Source organism: Tympanuchus pallidicinctus, unplaced genomic scaffold, assembly GCF_026119805.1.
Source record: "Tympanuchus pallidicinctus isolate F22 unplaced genomic scaffold, pur_lepc_1.0 scaffold3, whole genome shotgun sequence".
NCBI lineage: Eukaryota > Metazoa > Chordata > Aves > Galliformes > Phasianidae > Tympanuchus > Tympanuchus pallidicinctus.
The window spans coordinates 97,019,984-97,041,291 of NW_026294747.1; the positions used below are offsets into that span (position 1 = coordinate 97,019,984).

The 21,308-nt window shown below is 38.9% G+C and overlaps 1 protein-coding gene and 1 long non-coding RNA gene across 5 annotated transcripts in view; both read left to right on the forward strand.

Moving 5' to 3' along the window:
• Positions 1–21,308, forward strand: part of RBMS3 (RNA binding motif single stranded interacting protein 3) — a 700,498-nt gene that overhangs the window by 52,388 nt on the left and 626,802 nt on the right. The gene's annotated exons all lie outside the window — the stretch shown is intronic.
• LOC128086881 (uncharacterized) lies at positions 11,396–21,138 on the forward strand. Of its 2 annotated transcripts, XR_008209566.1 has the most exons (4): positions 11,396–11,882; positions 11,993–12,024; positions 18,409–18,555; positions 20,121–21,138. It is a non-coding gene; the product is annotated as an uncharacterized LOC128086881 (long non-coding RNA). The 2 variants fall into 2 exon arrangements; XR_008209567.1 differs by lacking the exons at positions 18,409–18,555; positions 20,121–21,138 and adding an exon at positions 12,588–13,128.

Genomic DNA, 21,308 nt, shown 5'->3' on the forward strand with positions numbered 1-21,308 from the left:
ATTTTTTTGTCTTGTTTTCATCTCCTCTGAAAACATAGCAATCTGATCAGTGCTAGAAATTTTTATGTCAGTTATTTGGCAAGCTAAGGTGCTGCCTAATTTCTTGTTTCTTTATGAGATGACTGAGAAAACGGCAAAAAAACCCAGCAACCTTAGAACAATCTGATCTTGGCCAATACTTTAGACAATCTCAATTGAAGTCCAGAATACAACAGAGATTATTTTTGCATTGATGATGGTTGATTTCTTAGTCATAGCTCATAGGCAGATTTATTTCTGGCCTGTTTAGAATATTTGACATTGTGAATAAAGCATTGCAGCTGATATGCCTTCAAGATCTTGTAAAGATGCAAGCAAATGATATGAATCCAGCTTCAGAGACTGAACTGTAGTGCATAACTGCAAATCTTGATATTCTTTGTAAAAAAGGCTTTGTACAAAATGCTGTCCTCTCTCCTGTCTTGGTACAAATACTATGAGGGAAATTATAGTGTGTATAGCCATCTTTGTGCCCAACACAGAAAATACAAAAATCATGACTCTTCCCTTGACTAAGCTTAAAAGATACTCAGTTAAAAAACGATCACACTCTGTCAAAATAAAAATAATGGGGAGGAAAGGCAGACCCTTACAAAATAAAAATAATGCATAACATCACCAGTTTGCTCATGCAACTATTTCAAATATCATGGAAGATTTAGTTTTCTGGTATTGTCTTCTTTTTTCATTTGTTTTACCCTTTACATCATGGATAATCAATTTGTGATGAATCCCAAAATGTTTCCTTCCTCCTCTTTGCAGACTTTCTGTGTACAGATGATATTTTTAAGTATTTTAGTACATCGTTAGCTCAGGTTATACTCTGTTCTGAATTGCAAGTCTGGTCTCCATTGTCAAACTACTTGTTTAAATTCTGTGTAAAAGCTGGGCATCAATAATATGCTCCGCTTACCCTGTGCTTTTTTTTTTTAATAAAAAATAAGATTAGGTTTTTAATCAAGCTTTATAACACTTAGGCAATGAAACGATCATTCTTTTTGTTACCCAAACCTCTCATGGCATCTAGCATTCATCTAGGAGAAATGAAAATGGAAACGAAATATTCAGATTGCCTTGGAGATCAAGTTTATATGCATCATCCTGAAACTGCTTTGGATACTCCACCTATCCATAACAATAATTCCCCTAACGTGAGCCCAGGGTTGTTCTTAGCTAAGGAACAGAGAGGAAGTGAATCATGAAGCTGGAGGTGTGAGTTGATCTCCACATTTCTGAAGTCGGCGATAATTTTTGCTCCTGTAGTTATGGCACAAGCTCCAAGTACTACTGTCCTGTTACCAGCTGTCCAGCTTTTTGTCCCGTGCTCATCTGCCTCTTTCAGAACTAGCTACTTAAGTGTGTGTTATTTAACATCTTTAGAAAACATGTAGATGAGAGTATCTGAATGGGGTAAAAAGTCCCAAACAGCAGCAAAATTCCTGTTGACTTCCCCAGAGCTAAGACTGCGAATGAAACCACAGCTTTGCACTGTGGATTACTATTTTTCATTCGTTCCTAACATCTCAGAAGGTGTTATACTCCAAGGAACTTTATGTTACCTGTTGCCAAAGAGCATTTTACATGGTAGATCAAAAGATTGTGTAAAGGCGTGATTGTAGCTTACAAAGATTATTCATTAAGGCTATCGTTCATGTTACATATTTCATTACCACACCCTTTGACACAGTGATAATGTCAGAGAACAACTGATTAAAGTAAGCAAACATTTGGAATACATTTGGATGTTTTTAAGATCTAACTACTTGATTGCACTCTGGATCTTAAAAATAACACTATTTACTGAGATGAATCGATGTTCTTACTTCTTTTTCTTTCTTTTTCATCTCGCCTCAACAACCCCCCCGGTAATGTTCCCTATAGTTAAGGGTTGAGTCTGCTATAAAAAGGCAAATGTTGGAGAGTAGAAAAAAAAAACCAGTAACACTGTTATTTAAGATTGCAATGGAACAAAAGCATATGAGGAATGGTTCAAAAATGTGTTAATTTTGTGAATGAGCTTAATTGTAGTCAATTTGTTTTTGCCCCCTTGTCATGACTTCACTGAAGACAAACAAGAGATTTAGTAGGTGACTGAAATGAGATGTCCCTCGTACAGCAGTTTAACATTTTTATTTCTTTTCTTTTGTGTTTGAACTTTGCCCTACATTGTTCCTCTTGTTGCAAAATATGTTTCCCAGGAGCAGTGTGTGAAGTTTTCTTGCTCTTGGAAAAAACTAAGCATATTTTCAATATTCTTAAATCACGAACTGGTGATATATAAGGAACAATTTCTGTTACCACTGAATCCTAGAAGAGATCCATTGTGGAAAGCTGTTCAAAGCCCAGGGTGAACTTTTCAAAGGCATGTGTCTTTTAAGGGAGCTGGATTCCTATCATCCCATGATGTGTCTTTGAAACTCTCCCCAATGTGTCTAAGACCATGTGTGCAACCGTGTGCCTAATTTGTGAGTAGTCATAATGATCATACAGTAATAGGCATGCAACTGAGTCTACATTTTGTTCATAACTCCCAGTGCCTTTAGCTGAATGTTCAAAGAGGCTGAATTCTCACATCTGCTACTACTTCAGTGGAGCTGTAGGTGCTCTGGGACTGAAAATCAAGCTACTGACATACTGAAAAATTAAAGCTGAGGTATGTATGAGTCAATCACATGTCTACTGTTCATTCGTAAGTCAGACTTGCAAGCCGGATCTTTCTGAGTTTAATGGAGACTACTGACAGACTTTCAGGAGGTTTTAAATTTGAGAGTTTTCTTTTTGTCAACTTATCACCTAAACTTTAGCCTCACATAACCAGTATTCTCATTCAAAAATCACTACCCCCATTTTGTTTGTTAGCTTAGGCATTTAGTAACAGCTGAGCTTGGTACAAGCTCCATTTCCTTTCTTCATACTGAATATTTACGTGCAGTACTTCTGATCTCAGTGTTGGATGGTCTCTAGGCTGATATTCACTTTTGATACATCAAAACAAAATGAGTAAAACATGCTATTCAGCTTACATCTTCCAAAAGGGCTTTTTTCTATTAATGTTTTTCATATTCTCCAAATATTCATACATGTTCACCATTATGCATGTGAATAATTTCATTTACTCATTCGGAATATCGGTATGTGCACTTGAATGTATTCCTTCATGCTTGTTGTTAAAGAAGCTTCTTCGTATTTTTTTCTCCAGTTTCAACCTTTATAAATCAAGTTACACTTGAAAAAGATCAAGACGTGAAAAAAATACGAGACTAAAACAAAATGTGCATTCTTTTTATTTGCCTTCTGGTTTTTAAGCTTTTATCAGCAGCTTAGTGATGTTTTGAAAACTCACCTTTTCAATAATGAAGGCTAAAGAGCATCTGGGTTTTTATTTTTAAGCAAAGAAATAAAATCCTTATGTATATGTATCACTGAAGGAACTGGGCTTCAACAGATATGCCAAATCAGAACACACAATATTGGAAGGCAAGATAGAGGTAAAGAAACCTTAGACAGAGAGCAAAGGAAAAGCATAAAAGAGATAGAATATTTCTTTTGTGCTTTACAGCTTAGAGTCATTAAAATAAACACCCTGGAAATCCTGTGAGTCCTTAAGACAATGCAGTTTTAGGAGTCTCTCAGCCTCACAGTGCTCAATTTAGGCCCACTGTCAAACAGGTCTGAACTTCACCTGCACAAGAACTGAATGTGTTCTTGCAGGCACTAAAGGATTATTGATGAGTAGGTGGAAGAATTTTGTCTTGTTTGGTTATATATGTTGGCATTTTTCATTGCAATAGCTGTAGCTGTTTGTAATGCTGTCTGCAACCACCTCACTTGAGGATGAATTTTTCTGCCCTGCATTTGCCTTCGATTCCTGTAGAGCACCCATCAACTGTGAAGAAAACAGCAGTGCTTAAGCATAGTCTATTCAAGTATATTCAAAATGTGTTATTTTTAGCATTATTGTTAATATGAGATGTTCCACCAACCAGCTGGAATTATGCAAATCCTAACACATGCGTTCCTCACTAAGCTGCACTCTTGGATGTACTCTTTACATTCATTTCGTTTTATGAATGTCTTTCCAGCATACTTCTCTACAATGGGAGATTGAAAAGCCTGCAATTTTCTTCTTGCCTGATTCTCCCATTGGGTTTTGTTCACATTCAAAAAATAAATTGATGTCTATTTCTTATTAGTATAGATTGAGGAAAAAAATCTACCTGCCAGCATAGATGAATGAGGTGAAAAAGAAAGGTTCACAAACTTTAAAAGCTGTGTTCTTCTAGTAGCTCTTTGGTGACTCACTGTTTTCACTAGAAATATTTGGGGCAGTCATGGAAGGAGCTCTGAAAGTATGAGAAATTTTTCAGTAGCTTGGTCGTAAGCCAGAAGCTTGTAAGCTCCATCACCTTCACTTGTATTACCAAAATATCATGTGTTTCAGGGCAATTTCTGGATGAGAGAAGGGAGAAGTGGCAGATCAGCAGTGCTGCCTGCTTTAGATGGGTTTGTTTTTGGATTGAGAGAACACAGACATGACTTTTCTCTTTGTCCTTGTCACACCAGTGTTCTTGCCGTGGAGGCAACATGCAGTCTCTCCTACACATTTCTCCTTCCTGCTAAGGGCAACTAATGTGTCGGTGAAAGCTGAAGTGTGTGTCCCACTTCTCTTGTTTTTGCATCCATGCTGATTTATTGAGCAGGCTTCTGATGTTTTCGGGTGTAGGAAGGGGTTCTGTATGTCCACTGTTCAATCCCTGCTAGAACAGCTCTAATTTTCGTTATTGCTTACAGTGAGAAGTAGGAGGACTTCCCAAAAGCTGAGTGGACTAGTTCCCTGGTCTGAAATCCCACCATTAAATGACATTCTAAATCTTTATTTTATTTTCACCTTCCACATTGTCTCTTTTAAAGGTTTCTTAGAAAACTCATTCAATTTTAAAAACTTATTTACACCTCCAGTTCACCTTGTCTCCCTGTAAGGGTCTTTTCAAATCTGGTAACTTCAGTAATTTGTTGTGACTCTTCATTTTTTGCTGAACTTGTGATTTCCAAATTGAACTGTTACAGGCTTTATTTGTTGCTGCTGTTTTAGTTTTCTGTGATGGAAGATAAGACACACAGCTCGATATAACATTGCAGGATTTTTCTGACTAAAATAATAAAACAGCTTTGATTGCTGCTAGTTAAAACCTGATGATGCATTTCACATTAAGCCTCCAGGGGCAGAAGTGTTCTATCCTGCGTGTACCCATACTCTGTAGCACCTTTGGGTCTTGTCCACATAGCCTGGTGGATAATGGCATTTTACCCCGCAAGATTCTTGTCTTGCCTTAGGCTGCCTCCCTCCTTAAGCAAGAAGGGACATTCAGAGCTGTTACTGCTGTGCATGAGAGGTTGCTCACTTCCCCAGCAAATGCAAAGTTGCAATCCGGTGGGTTAGATGCACAGTCATCCATATTGACCTGCAGCTCCACAGGATTGTACAGGTGTATATCTTCATTATTTCAGTCAGTCCTTCTGAATGCAGATTTTAAGCATTCTGGCATTGGAACTATTTCCTCTGGTGTGATGGTTAACCATAAGTGTTAACCACACATGTTAATAATATAATGCTATGTTTGTTTTATGGCCACCACTAATTTTTGCTATTCATTTCTTCTACCAGTGAGTTTGCATTGTAAAACAGTCTGTCCTGCTTCAGTTAGTATGGTTTTTGGCTTCCTAATATTTTGATAGAATTACAAAATATTCTTGTTTGGAATTATTGTAGCCCATGTGACCCTTATTTCATACAGTGGATCTCTTGATACAAGTGATGTTGTTAATAATAACTTTCAGGCTTGTCTAAAACAAGAGTTAAACTCTGGAGTTAAAACTCTAGAGTTTAACGTTAGAGCTTCACTCTAAATCTGTGAAGGGAGAGAGACTTAGGTCTAACAAACACCTCATGAACTGTGTAAAACAAAAAGATTATATTTAGACTAGAAACTTAAGCATTCAAACACACTGAAGAGAATGAAAGACTGGCAATTTACTTTTTGAAGAATACATCCTTCAGGTTAGGTAGTTTTCTTAAACAGTTCTTTCTCCCTTATGTCAATCTTCTGCTGTGAGTTCCTTCATCATACTCACTAAGAAACATTCATTTGAGTGTATCTTATTATTAGTGTTAAAGTAGTGTCCAGGTCATTGATTAGAGCTTCTGTGTGAAACTGCTGTATAAAATAAATTTCCAGTGCAGGCTATGGGCAAGATGTACTTGGAATAGTGTAAGCTGACAGCAGTACCCCTTTGCTGGCATTCATGCAATATCATACATTGCCTTTTCATGAAGACACCTCCTGATATCTGTTTTAAATATTTTTAATAGGCAACTCAAAAATCTGCAAGGTTAACACTGACCCCTTAGGGCTTTGAATTTCCATGCAACTGGCTAGGGGTTTCCATACAGCTGGTATGGGATTTCTGGTTTTGCTGGGTGTGTTCCAGCCATAGTGATTTCCTCTACGAGGTTTATATCCTCTTTGTGGTAAATGCTGAAGTTCCAAAAGCGTATGCTTTTCAAAATGAGAGTAGAAACGTGTTCAGCATAAGGCAATACGTTTATTACAATCAGGTTTCTCATGTTTTTGAATTATAAACAAAGAATTACTTTTTCCTTTGTTGCTTTGCCATGAATCATACAAAACTGACGTCAAAGGAGTCATTCAAGGATTGATTTGATTACATACATGCATACAGAGAGAAAAAGAGATGTTTATCCTTAAACAGCGCAGCTTATCTGCCTCCACTGACAATGGCTCATAGTGGATCATTCAAACAGGAGTGGATGACTGTCACAAAATAATCCTCTCTTTTGAAAGATGGAAACCTCTTATCTGTCTGAACATGAAATCACACATATGCCATAAAGCAGTTATATTAATTACACTTAAAAAATGATATGAGCTATAGGTTCAGCAGGGTTATTACATTGTTTAATTTCTCCGCAGAGAGAAAATTCCTCCATAAAAGAAAATTTCCCTCATAAGAAGCTTCTGTGCAAAATGCCATTTTTTGTGCGGAGGGCGAATTCGATGTGTCATTCTTTTCTGAAACCTCCTAATGCAAGGAGATGAGTTGCCATGGGCTGATTATAAGTGAAATTAAAACGTTCCTCTTATCTTGCTTCACCTATACAATGTAAGTACAGCCTTCACAAGAATCAGAGGCACGGGAATCAGCTTCCCATCCTCTGGAAGGCAGGTGGCTGCCCAGGTCCAGTCTCACTCTGACAATCTGCGGAGGGTACTGAGGGCTCTGCACTTTAGCAGAGCACACACCGCTTTCTGAAAGGCACTCTGCTTTCACACACCTTTTCATAGTAGGTAGTTTAAGTCCCTAGCAGAGATATTAGAGGCTTTAGGCACCTTTAGAATACAGATTAAATACTTTTCAGAAGAAAATCTGGTACAGTTATTATCTAGAATTCAAATTCATTTAAATGGACAAGACTCCTGGCAATTACCAATACTGTTTCATTACAAAACAAATTGGTAGTGATAAGGTATTTGAAGGCAGTGAAGGAAAGCAATAAAGTTTTGCCATGGGGTCAAGTCAAAATAAAACAATTTGCCTCTGCCTTAAACATGTTGACAGATTTCAACATCGAGAGGGAAGGAATGGGAGACGGTGGATATAACACAGAAAAACTTGTCTTAAGCAATAAGTTGGAGCCCACCAAAGGCTGGTTGCCTAGATATGGTGCTTTGTAAGACTGAATGAAATTACGCCAGGAACTTTAGAAGTGGATCAATACAGTCTCCAAAGAGAGGAGATTTTCACTTGCAGGCAGCCTTTTGCAACACGTTTGTCTATGAGCGGACTAGCATTTGGAAGGCCAGCTTCACACCAGTAGCAGGTCATCCAAATCTTCACTGCTCTGGAAGATGCAAATAATTGTTTCTAAATGGATCTCCTGTTATGCAGAAAGTTCTACCTCTCACATTTTTGCTATCCAGCATTTTTTGTATTTTTCTACCTGTTCAAATTAGTTTTATGTTTTCACCAACACAGCCGTGCTGATTGGCACAGCATTTCATTTGGAAAGTGGAAAAATGGTTGGGTCTGTGGCTCAGCCCACTCCTTCCGTTCCTTTATTCCCATGTGTGGGAGCAGTGGCAGAGTTAAATTGCAGAGCGCCGTAATTGCTGAAGAGCAAAGTGCTGGGGAAGACTGAAATGGATATAAAGCAAAGTTACAGTATGGTAGAGTGATGTTATGCCAAATATTTTTGCAGCGTTTCCTAAAGCAGGAGCATAACTTTTCAAACAACTATGAAGTGCTTACAAATTGCCTGATGTGAATTGCTTTTCTTCGTTTAGCAATATTTAGGAGATCTGAATGGTTTTGCTCAATTATAGCAGTTAATTTGATCTAATGCAGTTGATGTAAATCATGTAGTTAGCCTGATTTATGTCAATTGAGCCAGCAAAAATTTGTTTATAAACCAAGCCCAAAGTGTCTTTCTTAACACCAAAAGTACTTCTGTGGCAACTGCTGCTGTGAAGAGGAATACATATTGCCAGACAAAAACCATTTCAATTGTATTTTTGATTTCTTTATGGGTTTGGGTAGGGAAAAGACTTGAATTATTAATTAGAGAAATGTAACATTTTGTGGTAATTTTGTAGTAGATTTGGGAATTTCATTTTCAGAAAAAAAGCTATTATGTTCAGAAGGCATTTGGAGAAATAGCATGGTGTTTTCTCACTAATGCACTTCCAGTAAACACGGAGATTTAATGATTTTCAGAGATCTGTAATTATATGCTGACAGTTTCTCCACTGTGGGAAGACCACTCTGCTGAGGAACAATTGTCCCACATGTGGATGATTCCAAATTCCTTTTGCTAGGGATTTCTTGGCTTCTGTATGCATTTATTATACATTTTAAAATACCGTGTAGCAGTGTTAAGGCAGAGACATTTGTTGGCTGATGCTTCTCTCTCAGGATTCTGTTCCATTGCATCGATAACAGTATCTCAGGGATCGATAAAATTAAGCTGTTGTAAGTGAGAGGAAAACCAGATTAGATGTATGCAGGTGTTTTTATCTTATTATCTCTGTATCTCTATCATCATCAGTGAATGTACACTATGTATTTCTGTGTTTTAAGTTTTTTAAAAGAATGTTTTTGATCCAGAATGCTTTGAATAATACATCTAGTTATTGTTGGGTTAAGAATCTTTGAAAGCTAACATGTGAACAGAGTAACAGCTTATTTTTCCCTTTCTTTACTGTATTTATGTAGGTCGTTTGAGGGGCTCCAATAGCAGCAACACGCAGCAAGCTCTCAGTCACACTTTCTGTGTGCATAGAACAGCCATATGTTTCTTCAGTTTCTCTGTCAGCTTCCCTGTGCTTGTTCTTGCTAAATGCAGAGCCTTGAAGGCAGAAGGGAAGCGCTCTGAAGCAGGGCAGAAGCACTCGGTGTGACCAGCTAGGCGTGAGATTCATTACATGCAAATGCTGTCCAGCAGTGTAGATCAGCCCATGTGGAATTTGGGAGAATGTGTCAACCTCTCCAATCTCTGCCAGTGCTGGTTAGCTGAGTGTCAGTGACAACAATGTCATAGACATGCTCTTCCTAAAGAAATGGTCCCCCCCACCCCATTTCCAAGCTAACTGTGTCGAACAGACAAAATCCCAATCAGCTCTATGGGCAAATTAAGTCATTTGGTTTCATATGTTCTTAGAACACTGTGTCTTCTTGCTGTGCTGCCTCAGTGTAGTTCTCTGGGGAGCTGTCACAAACTCTGAGCTAATGCAAGTTAGGAAAGAAAAGTTGCTGGCAGGGCCAGTTCCTCAGATTGTTACTATCCCAAAAAATGTACTCTGTCCAAAATCCTGATGATGCAGTTCATCTGGCTCAGGGGAAATGCACACTTTGTTATACATAAACCAGGCATGATTACATTTTCCATTTGGTAAAGTCATAATGTAGCTCCAAGTCCTCTAAAAATAGAGACATGATTCAAGTTGCAAACAAGATGGAAGGGTTTCAAATGGCTGCATTATACATAGAGCAAGCATAGAGCAAGCAAAGTTAAATTAATAGGAAAAATCTGGTTTGGGGTCTGGGGCTGCGTTCTCTTTTTCTAAGCAAATGCTTAGCTGAAGAAGCGCTGCATGTCAACAGTTCCACTACTGCAAGCAGAAAGAATCTGTTTTGCTTAAAATGCAGACTATTGCAGGCTTTAGCCTCCTGAAATGAGAAAAAAAGAGCAAAAAAAACCCACTTCTCCTAAGTCACTGACCCATTTGTTTACCTGCTGAGTGGCCAAATATGCATGTACAGAAGATACTTGCATTGCTGGAAAATCAGTATGTATATATATATATGCATGTACAGTATTCTCTTGTACCTTTTATTAAGATGGATTGAGACTATTTTAATTGCTAGCGTTGCACTTTCTGTCCCCTGTTATCCACAGCAGCATTAATGACCTCTGCTAAATGTGATTTAAAACTTCACTGCAGCTCTTATTGTTTAGGCTCGGATGAGGTTAGTAGGGTGACCTGAGCACTGGGTGCAAAGTTTCACTATTCCAACAACATCTAATGGATAGATGGCAACTGCATCTGTCAAGCCAGGGTATTGGTGCCTCTTAAAAGAGTGGCCACATTAATTTTACAGGGAGATTTACCGAAAGAGAGGGGTTGCAGTTTGCCCAAGACTACTACTACTACAGAACGATGCCTGCAACAGAACCATGATGGGAAATCCCAGGCTCATTAGAAGAGAAGATGCTCCTTAAAACTCTCTGATTTATGTTCTCAGCTTTTAGGGCTCTGTACTTCTAAATCCCACCTGGCGATCTACTCAGCTCTTTGTGCTGCGTTTAATTTCTCTAAAAAAGGGATAATGGTAATTCCCTAGTCTGGAGATCTGGGAAGGATAAATTCACGTGAGGAAGGAGCTGCTTAGGTGTTGTTATGGAGATGGAGACAGAACTTAGGCTTGTTTGCAAGTCCTTGCTTCCTGAACAAGGATTTAGAGGCTTCAGACCTGGCTGGCCAGGAAATGTTTTCTAAGGACTGAGAGGAAGAAGTTTTCCTCATCTTTGTAGTGACTTCAGTGTGACGAGGGCCCACATTGCTGTTGCCATTCCCCTTTAGGAACTTCAGCTCCTGCAGAGGGAAATGACACTCTTGAATAAGTAAAATACACCTTCTGTAAAGAGTAGTTTGCAAAATAGCGTATTTATACAGAGATAATTAATGTATCCCACAATTAACTGCAAACATCACACTCTCTGCATAATAAATATTTTAAGATATGAAACATACTTGCATAAGACTAAATATTTGATTTTTCAGAAATGTAAAATCCTATGCAAAGATTGGAAGCTTACTTCCAGATAATACTGATACATGCTGCTCTACATAAGCATTCAAATATCATCAGTGTTTTTTTTGGAGGGATTAGATATTGTTCTAATTTCTTCCCTAAGCTTGCCTTGGTTTCTATGCTAAGACAAAGCAATAAGAAGAACAAAAGTCAGCATTTCAGTTAAGAGATTTGTCTTCTTATTGGTGCACATGAGTTAAAGCTATACAGACAGTAACAATATGACAGAAAAAGAGAAAAAAGGTGAAGAACAGAGCAATGCACTGCAGCGCAGCTGAGAGTTCTCTGTAGCCTTAACGAGGTTCATTAGGCTCCTAATTTGAGCCAGGGCTGAGATTCTGACTAAATCTGACTTCTCAGTGTTGCTGTGGACCAGCACTGCTTGCTCTGCCTAATTATCCAGGTTTTTCTGTTTGGTCCACTGAGCTGAGACTGGATGTGTGCTGTTGCAGGTGGGTGCCAAGTGTTTGGAGCTTTGCAGGGCTGTACTTCTGCTTTCTCAAAGCCCCTATGCTCTGCTGCTGTGGGGGCTTTATGCTTTGGATTGCTTATTTGCTTGCAGGGACGTTGCGGATCTGCATCAACACCACTAAAGTAAGTCCATTTTATCTCATCATTTCCTGTTGCTAACTGCAGATAATGACGGAATAATTCATGACTGTGTTGAGCTTTAGAGTACTGTAAATTTTCCTAGTCCCGTTTAGCCAATAGGTACTTCATCTGGAAAAGGACAAGAAATTTTCCAATAACTCTCTCCTCTATTGTAAAGAATGTTGAATCTGGTTCTATGCTTGAAAGCAATTAGTTTGATGCAGTTAAGAATAAATTGCTGATACCCTAGAATTTTCTTAATTGCTATCCTGATCAATGACATGCCTGCTTAATTGGGATGATTGGCAGGCAACTAATCCTGTGCAGTGCATTTTAATTACCCTAAACAACATATTAATGGCCTACCTGTGCTTAAATAGCACGTCTCCTGTTGTTTTCTGCCACTGTTAGCTTTTCAAAAGAGCTACAAAGAAAGAGCTGGAGCTTGAGAGAAGACATATCCTACTTCTGCACCCCCCTGCTTTCTTCCTGTAATTCTCCTGCTTCTAAATCACTCAGTCTCATCCTAGATATTTAATACAAAATTATTGTCTGACAATTTATAGAGACTTCACGAGCTGCAGCAGAGTATTTCCTGTCACAATGCGTTTCCTGCTCCCCCAGTACCTGGAAGAATTACTCAGTTAGTTTCTATTTACACTGTAATCTTTACACTAACTGGTGTGCCTTTGTATGTAACCTATTTACATGGAAGCTTCACACTATGTTTTTAATGGTATAAAAATGTGTAATTGGACAAGCTCATTGTCTTACTACTAGAAAGGAATACTAATAAGGTGTATTAACGTTTCCTTGTTAGTAGTGGCGCTCATCTGAAAAATGTCAGTGTTTTAATGATGAAAGAGAGAGCTGTCTAGGAAAAAAAACATGTAAATATGCATTTCTTTTTAATTAGTCTTAATTAGAAAATTAATAGATTTCAAGGACAGAAGTCATCATGATCTTTCGAGCTATCTCTGTGAAATGCAGCCACATAAAGCAGAAGAGATCCAGCCTCTGATGATACATCAGTGTACATACAGCAGATATCCACTTCTTACCTGTCATCTAGATCCACTCTAAGAGTCATCCACTCTATTTTTAAAAGAATATTTAAGTAAAAGTAAGTAAAATATCTAAAGCAGTAAAATAAGTAAAATATCTAAAGCAGTTTAAATCAAGCATGTTTACAGATGTCTAACTTTCTCAATAGACTAAAAAGGGCATCAAGGGTGACTAGATCAGTGTGGTGGATGCTGAAATATAGATGAGATGAATCCACAGCATCTCATATATCCCACAAAAATAATTAAGGAATCTTTCAGCAGCCGCTACTTTAGCTTGAAGGTGTCTGAACTGACAGAGCAATGAAGCTGCCCCGTGCTGTGGTTCTCTCTGTGCGCATGGCCAGCGCTGCCATCATCTGACAGGGCATTTCCAAACTGAGACAATTGGAAAGTGTTCAGTGAGGAACGTTGCCTGGAGTGGGTGCTGTCTGCATGCAGTCCCAATGCCTGACATTACCAGGTGCTTCAGAGGACAGCTGTGTGAGCAGGTGACGTGAGAGCTGACAACTCCCCTTCTTGGGTTAGAAGGAACTGGGATTATAGGGAACGTTCCCAGGTAACACACAGCTGCTCAATACTTTGTTTTTGCCTAAGCCATGTGACGGTAATCAGAGCACATCTCTGCTGGCCACCACCTTGTAGATATGCAGAGCCCTTATCATGTGCCAGTAGGCACTGGTCTTTCATTAGAAGGAAGGTGTATCTGTTTTCTTTATAATACATCAGGGAAAGGAAGAGAGGTATTTTACTTATGGATGCATATTGATCAGGAGCACTTTTGAGGACTTTTTCAAATCAAATGTACATCACATCCCACTGTCTTATATCTGAGAAGACTGCTTTAATCTAAGGCTATTGTAAAAGGTCATTGTGCAGTACATATTTGAAAAATCATCCCTCTTTTCTCATTCTTCCTTGTTAAGAATCCCAAACAGCACAGTAGCTGAGTTGATGTGACTAAGGAAATCTGCCCGTTCTGTTTCCTTTGCTATCCACGCAGCACAGCAGAGAAGCTTGCCTCTGGCTCTCGCATTCCTCAGATGTTGGCAGGAAGGCCAGCACTGAGTCCTTAGCATTGCCCAGTTGCTTGTATTAGATCTGCATTCATTGTGAGGAGTTTTGAACGTAAATCTGGTGGAGGACATAAAACATAAATCTAGTTTCGGTTTTACAAATCCAAGTGAGGAAGTCTTCGTGTTTCCCATTTTTCACGTGTACCCTTAGCCTAATCGTTGGTAAACTTGTAGCTGAACTGTGTGTGTCGTGCTTCCAGGTTTCACTCACTTACCTGTCTTTTGTTGTAAGCGCTGAGTTTGGCATAGGCCTGTTTTGCTTGGTTAAATTCATCTTTTAGAAATGTTTGTTCCATGTAAATATCTGCTGATGTTCTCTGTAAGTACTAAAGCAATGATCATGGGACTCAATTCCTTTGATAAAGAAAGTGCCAGATCCCTTCTGTTTTTCAGTGTTGTTGTAAGAAATAGTAACTGTGATATGTATTAATAAATACAGCTTTAAAAACTTAGAAAAGTATAGGCTGATCCTTTGTTAGAGATGTTCATTTCTGTGTATCTATTTCATGTGTATTTGTTTCTGTTTATCCTCTTACTGATGCATTCCTTGAGATGTGTTGTAGTGCAATTTATGATCAACAGGCGAATGAATTGTTTTCACATCATTTACAGATGTGTAAAATAGCCTCTTTCAATTTGTCTATTAAACCTCTGGAGAACTGCAAAGATGGACTTCCAGATTTTTACCTTTGCTACACAGCTTTGCATCCTTCAGACTTATTTTTGTCTTTATATGTATAATCACTACCCAAGGGACAGCCTTCCTTCTAAGTAGCAGTGTGTAGTTGCTGAATCTGTATTTTTTAAAGAAATCTTTCTTTTCCTGACAGCTACTCCAGAGAGCAAAGAGAAAAGGACAAGTGTTTTCTCACATGTTCGTTCAATGACAAGGGCAGGAGGCTGAGTAGGTCGGTGCATTAATGTGCTTTTTTGAGGAAAACAGAGGAGAAATGGGAATAGTGGTGTCTGTATGTATGTATGGAAAAGTAGTCAAAAGACACAGAAATGAGGTAAATGTTTGGCACAAAGGGCAAATGGAAAGGCAGTGAAGTTGAACTTGCAGTGACACTGCAATGAAGTAGAAGATGGGAGCCAATGATGGCTTCCTTGGGGGAGGTATCAGCACACAGTGAGAGCTGTTTAGTGGGGTATACGTGCCATACCTCTGAGAGCATAGGAGAGTTGGGGGAGTAAAGTGAAGATGAGTTTGACTTTTCCTGTTCAACCCAGAGAGCACAACAGCAGTAGAGGTGCAGCTTGGCCATAGCCAGAAGCAGTGCTATGCTGAGGGACATGTTGGGCTGTAGATTGAGTTGCACCCCAGGTGGGCATGGGCTGCTGTCAGGACAGAAGTGCACTGAGGCAAATATCCCTGTGATGAAGGAGCAGGGTGAACAGGCACAAACTCTTTGGATTTGCCTTTTTCCTTGTGGTGTTACGATCACAAAAGCAACCATTTATTTGACTTGCTTCTCTATATAAGGAACGTAGGGTTGTGTAGGCTGGATGTGTAAAATAAGTTTAAGCAACCAATATTGTTATTTACATGGAGGAGAATATGCTCCTAATAGGAATGGCAAGTGCAGGTGTGCTGAGAGGACTGGGGGCCTGTGTGTGTGTGTGTGTGTGTGTGTGTGTGTGTGTGTGTGTGTGTGTGTGTAGATGTGGTGTATCTACCTAATACACAATGGAGGGCAGTCTTCAGCTATATCTTTCCATATTCTTCCCTCTGAGGAATGGGGCAGCCCTTCAAGTAGACTTTTGATGGCTGTCTTCATGAATAATGCTAATTTCATCATAATACAAAAAGTTTAAAACTTTAGCTTTTGTACAGTATGAAATGAATGAACAGTGCATCAGAAACATCTGTCAGGTTATAGAATAAAGGCTCAATTAGCATTTTTGTATGGTGTGGAATAATTCATGCTGGGACATCAAAATTTGCCTTCTGAAATGTATGGGAAAAAAACCACATTTCCTGGTCTTTCTTGTTCCTCTCTGTAGACTGGTTCATGCTGGAGGAGGGAGAAAGAGTTGAGCCGTGTTAGCACTAGTGGAAATCTGTGGGGTGCAATGTAGCCACATGAGCATCTTCAAAGTGCCTTACAAACAGGAATTAATATATTGATGTTGCACAGGGATTCTATGGCCAAGATAATGCTGCAATCATATCAAGAGTTCAAGGGTGTGATTTTTTTTTATTTTTTATTTTTTATTTTTTTTTTCCAAAAGCACTTTAATGGCTTTGTAGGCGCAGAATCATTCTGTGGCAATTCTGATTCTGTTACTGAAGCCCTGTGTTGCGTAGCAGTGTCCATTGCTGCTAAAATACCAATGGCAGCAAACAAGGAAAACATGAGAGCCTGTGAGGGAACTGAGCTCTGGACAATTTCTCTTGCTTTTGCTTTGCAAATTCAATTATGTGTTTTAATTATTACTGAGATGTATGTGCGGCTATAGAGAAAGCAGATGCCTATTCAGTCAAGCAAATGAAGTATGTTGACATTGACAAAGATAATAGTTGGAAGGAGCAGCCAACAGTAGTAGAAGGATCTTTATCCATTCAGAAGATGGCAAAAGTATTTATTCCCCTGGTCTGCTTTAGCATTAGCTTTAGTGTCTCATTTAAGTGCTCTGACTCAATGCACGAGAGTTGACTGCATCTTTTCATTGACTAGATAGGGAACTCAGGCCTTTCACTTTGATCTGTTGAATCATTCCTAAGCTAGATACCTAGCATGGGCACGTATACGTATATGAAAACCCACCAGGATGTCTATTTTTATCAGTGAGACTGTGCTACAAGTTCAGAACAAATAGATACAAATCCCTAAATGAAGATTGGATACTTTTAAAAACACTCTTCCAGAAATTGTCAAGGAATCCTCCAGTGAGATCCTACGGGATTGTGTCGTACCAATAGTCATATTATAAGAAGAAAATGATCCCTTTTTGCCTTAAAATGAATATGAAAATCAATGTAAGCTGCTCGCAAGTCTCAAGTTCACTGATTCCAGACCATGAGGAGCAGAATGCAGCATATTCATGCTGTGTCTTGGCTTCATCATGATAGAGAAATTTGGGAAAACATAAGCAATCAAGAATTTATTAACCCCTTGGTCTCAGTTTTATTCTCCCTCCCTTTTTATACTGTAGTCACACATAACATTTTAATGGACTCAATTATAAGTATGATAGGATGAGTTAATAGGATTTATATGCTTTGTATATACTTCATAAACTCTGAAGCACTAAAATGTATTGGAATTATAGATAAATTATATGAAGAAGGTAGTGAATTGAATAATAGAAAGAATAATAGGAAAACAGTAATTGAAAAACCTATAAACTCCATCAATGCGTGCCCTTCCTTTCTTAATTTGTAATAATAATGTAGTGGATAAATCAATCAAGGATATTACCACGATAGGTGACTTAAAATGTTCTCTTCTAACTAGATTTCTTGTGAGTTCATTCCAATTCCGCACACTGAGTGAATTAAGGATGGAGTCAGACAGCGTTCTGTATTGAGCCGAGCTGCTCTGGAGTGGGGCCGTATTAGTGTAATTGGGAGCAGAATTTGGCCTTCAGCTCTCACTCACTGTGCAGGGAAGGAGAGAGGAGAAAGACACTGCCCAGATTTGCCTACAGTGCTATAATTCAAGGCTTGCGCAGAATGAAACCCTGAACCCAAGTGCCTCAGCTACATCCATAATGCATAAGCTGCTAAGCGTTATGAAGAGTGCTCTGCTTGTTGGGTAGCTGCAGAATAACATGGCTAACAGATGTTGTGCTTCTAAAGCAGTTGAACTCCTGAGTGTGCTTTTATCTTCTGATCTGCAGCGCACTGTGGTTCCCCCACTAGTGCATACACAAGGCAGACAGATTAGCGTTAATTAGAGAGAGACTTTGCTCGTTTCTCATTGCCAGTTTCAATTTTGAGAAAGTTGATGTTTCTCTCCTTTACAGTTTCAAATAAGGGCGATTTAGTATATGCAAGTGTTTGCAGTTTTAGGCATTAATCAATGTTGCTTCTACTTAAATTGTCAGGTGTAGGTCTGGATGTCAAGCACTGAAGTGGATGAAGGCTGGTGGGTAGGAGCAAGGATGGTAGGGTCAGGCCCTGGCAGTGCTTGGGGCCATCTGTAGGATGGACTCCTAGGGGGGCAAGCAGGAGGAGCCAAGGAGCTGTGCCATTTTCTCACGTGGGTTAGTGAGGAGAAATGTTAATTGATTATCCCTTCTAGGACATTACAGAGCTCGATGAAAGCATTTTGCATTGCTGCTTGTAATGAAGGAGGAAAGGAGCTTTCTCCACCTTCTGACCCCCCTCCCTCAAGCACCAATGCAAAGGAGGATTTATTGTTTCATGAGCAGCATGATCATGCTTTACAGTGAGTATTAAAATATTGGCTTACTAGGTTATTTAGGGAATAACTCTTCCTGCAATTATCCCCTCTTCCACCACCACACCCCCACTTTATGTCATATGTTTTTGTCATTTACCCATCAGGTTCAAAATATCACTAATTCCCTTTCTACAGTGATAGGGCACTTGCAGCAGAACAAATATTTTTAGGTTGACAGTATGTTACAGAATTGTGATGTGGGCAGAGTAAATTGAAATCAAAGCAAAACTAAATTCCACTCATTCTTCAGATTCCCAGGCAGACTGAGATATCTTTTGCAGTTCATTGATCTTTTAAAGTGGGCTTAGACATTGCTCCCAGACAAGGGGAGCAAGTTGCCAGATGGTGAAGGCTATGCTCGCTGTTCGTGTTGGTTCTTTTCTTTCCTTCACAACTGAGTATTTCATGTTGTGAGAATATGGCAGAGCCTCTACTGTGCCTGGGTTAACCTAACCCTGCTAATTAGCGCTATACGATGGTATTTTATCAAATGACATAAATTTGCTTTATCTGATATCTCCATGAATATGTCAGTGGAAGAAAACAATTTTTCAAAGCAGTAATTCTGTTAGTCTCATGAGTGTTTCTTTATTCTGTCATTAATTTCAATTATGTTGTGTTAGATTTCCAGAGCAGCTGTCCAGCAATGAGGCTCTGTAGGCCACCATGCCTTGGCACTTTAAATTGTGGTTTTGTTTTGAAAAGTGAATTTTTATTCAGTCTGCTGCCTATGTGCTTTTGAGTCTTATTTGCTTACTTTACTGATACAAACACATTTTTACTACTGCTACCATCACAGTGCTGAAATACCTCCAAACTGTGGGGTGACCTGTAATCTTCTCTGTCTCATGCAGCTTCATGGAAATTGTCAGCAGTGCTTTAATTGTAGATGGTATTTTGGCCCTGATGCTTGGAAAGGACTCAGCTTGGCATTCATCCAATAGAAAAAAAAAAAAAAACACAAAAAAACCCTCCACACAACTGTGACTGTGTGTGTGTGTGTGTATACACACACACATATATATATATGTATATATATTTTATTTATATTTTATATATGTGTATATATATCTATTTTTTAATGTGCTGGGGGGGCAATTCATTGCTTGGTACTTGTTGATTTTCTCACGAGTGAACAGTCTTTGATGCTACCAGAGCAGCAGACTGAAAAGCCAGGGTTCAAGACACTTCTTTGGTGAACCTCAGGGGTATTCAGTAGATGCATATGCTCACTCTCTGAAGAGGCTTCAGAGAGAATATCCTTGCAGGCTTTCTTCGTTTGTATGAGCTTTCAGTTTTACTGAATACTCCATGTCACCTACCTGTTTCTGCTTTTTATTTTTTTCCCCCCCTCTTGAACTCTTGGGACTGCTCTGCACGCATGGTATTTTATTAGCAGAAGATGTGTTTGTTTTGGATCAGTAAATGGTAGTTGTTTTGGCTCTGTAGTAATAACTGGAATTATTTTTAGCATCAAGCCAGGCTAATTTGACAGCAATATTCAGTTTAACAAATTAACACTTCAATTTGTCATTTCTACCATCTCTTAGGGAAGGGGTCTTTCTGAAGGTTACTACAATTAGCAGTGGCAACAGGCTCCAACATCATCATTAGCAACAGTTCCTGACTTGTTATGACTCTGAAATGGCGCAGGCATCATTAATGGCACACTGAAAACTGAAAACTGGTCTGGATGATGTGTTTTTGCGTGACCTAATTTAGGTATTTCTGCTCTGGCAGAAGGATTGGACTAAATGATCTTTAGAGGCTCCTTTCAATCTCTGACATTCTGTGATTCTTGACAATATGGAAGCACCTGAGCCATGACTGCACATGCCGGAATGCAATGAGCCACATGCCACAGCACCTCAGAACTCTGCCGCTGCTTCTACTCTCACTGAAGATGAGTACTATCCTCACCTGTATTTCAGCACTGGTAACACTATTACTGCCTTTGGCTTTGCTTTTCAGGACGTCTTTTGTGTGTACACGTCCCTGTACTAAGTCACTGTACATTCTTCATGGAGGAATTCAGTTTCACCACTTTGCATCAGACACTCTTCCATGTCAGAAGCTATTTTGTTGGACTGCCATCTGTTTCATGGCAACAAGATGTAATGGAATATTGTTGAGTAAGGTTCAGCCTCTACTGCCATACCACCATCATCTGCCTCGTATGTTGTGGGCCAACATCATAAAACAGGAAGCATTACTTTCAGAGCATCCTTTGTATAAAATATAATATAGTTAACGTACATAAGTACCCAAACTTATTTTAACTTTTAATATTTATATTAAAACAATAACAGCAACAAAAGAGCAACAAATCCATAAAACTACAGGGATATTTGACCTTGTTTTTCTGAAATCGTTGCATCAGACTGGTTTGAAGGTAGAGGGCACAATTCTTAGTCAGGCATCAAGGTGTTCAACAGAGACTGTCAGATTGACAGTAATTGTTCCCAAATGTATGTAGTGCCGAAAAGTGATGACATGAACAAGGCATGGTTGTGAAGCAAGGGATACTTTTCTTTGGGAAGAGGGGGCTTATAAAAGAACAGTAGAGAGACATGATCAGTTTTTTTTAGTTGAATGTCTGATTGCAACTCCATTAATTCCACTTGAAAATCTGCGGATAATGTGCTTATGTTGACAGAAAATGGAGTCACAAACATAAATTAATGATCTTTTTTGGTACTCTTGACACCAATTCTCAAATTCCTTTATAAAAAGAAAGC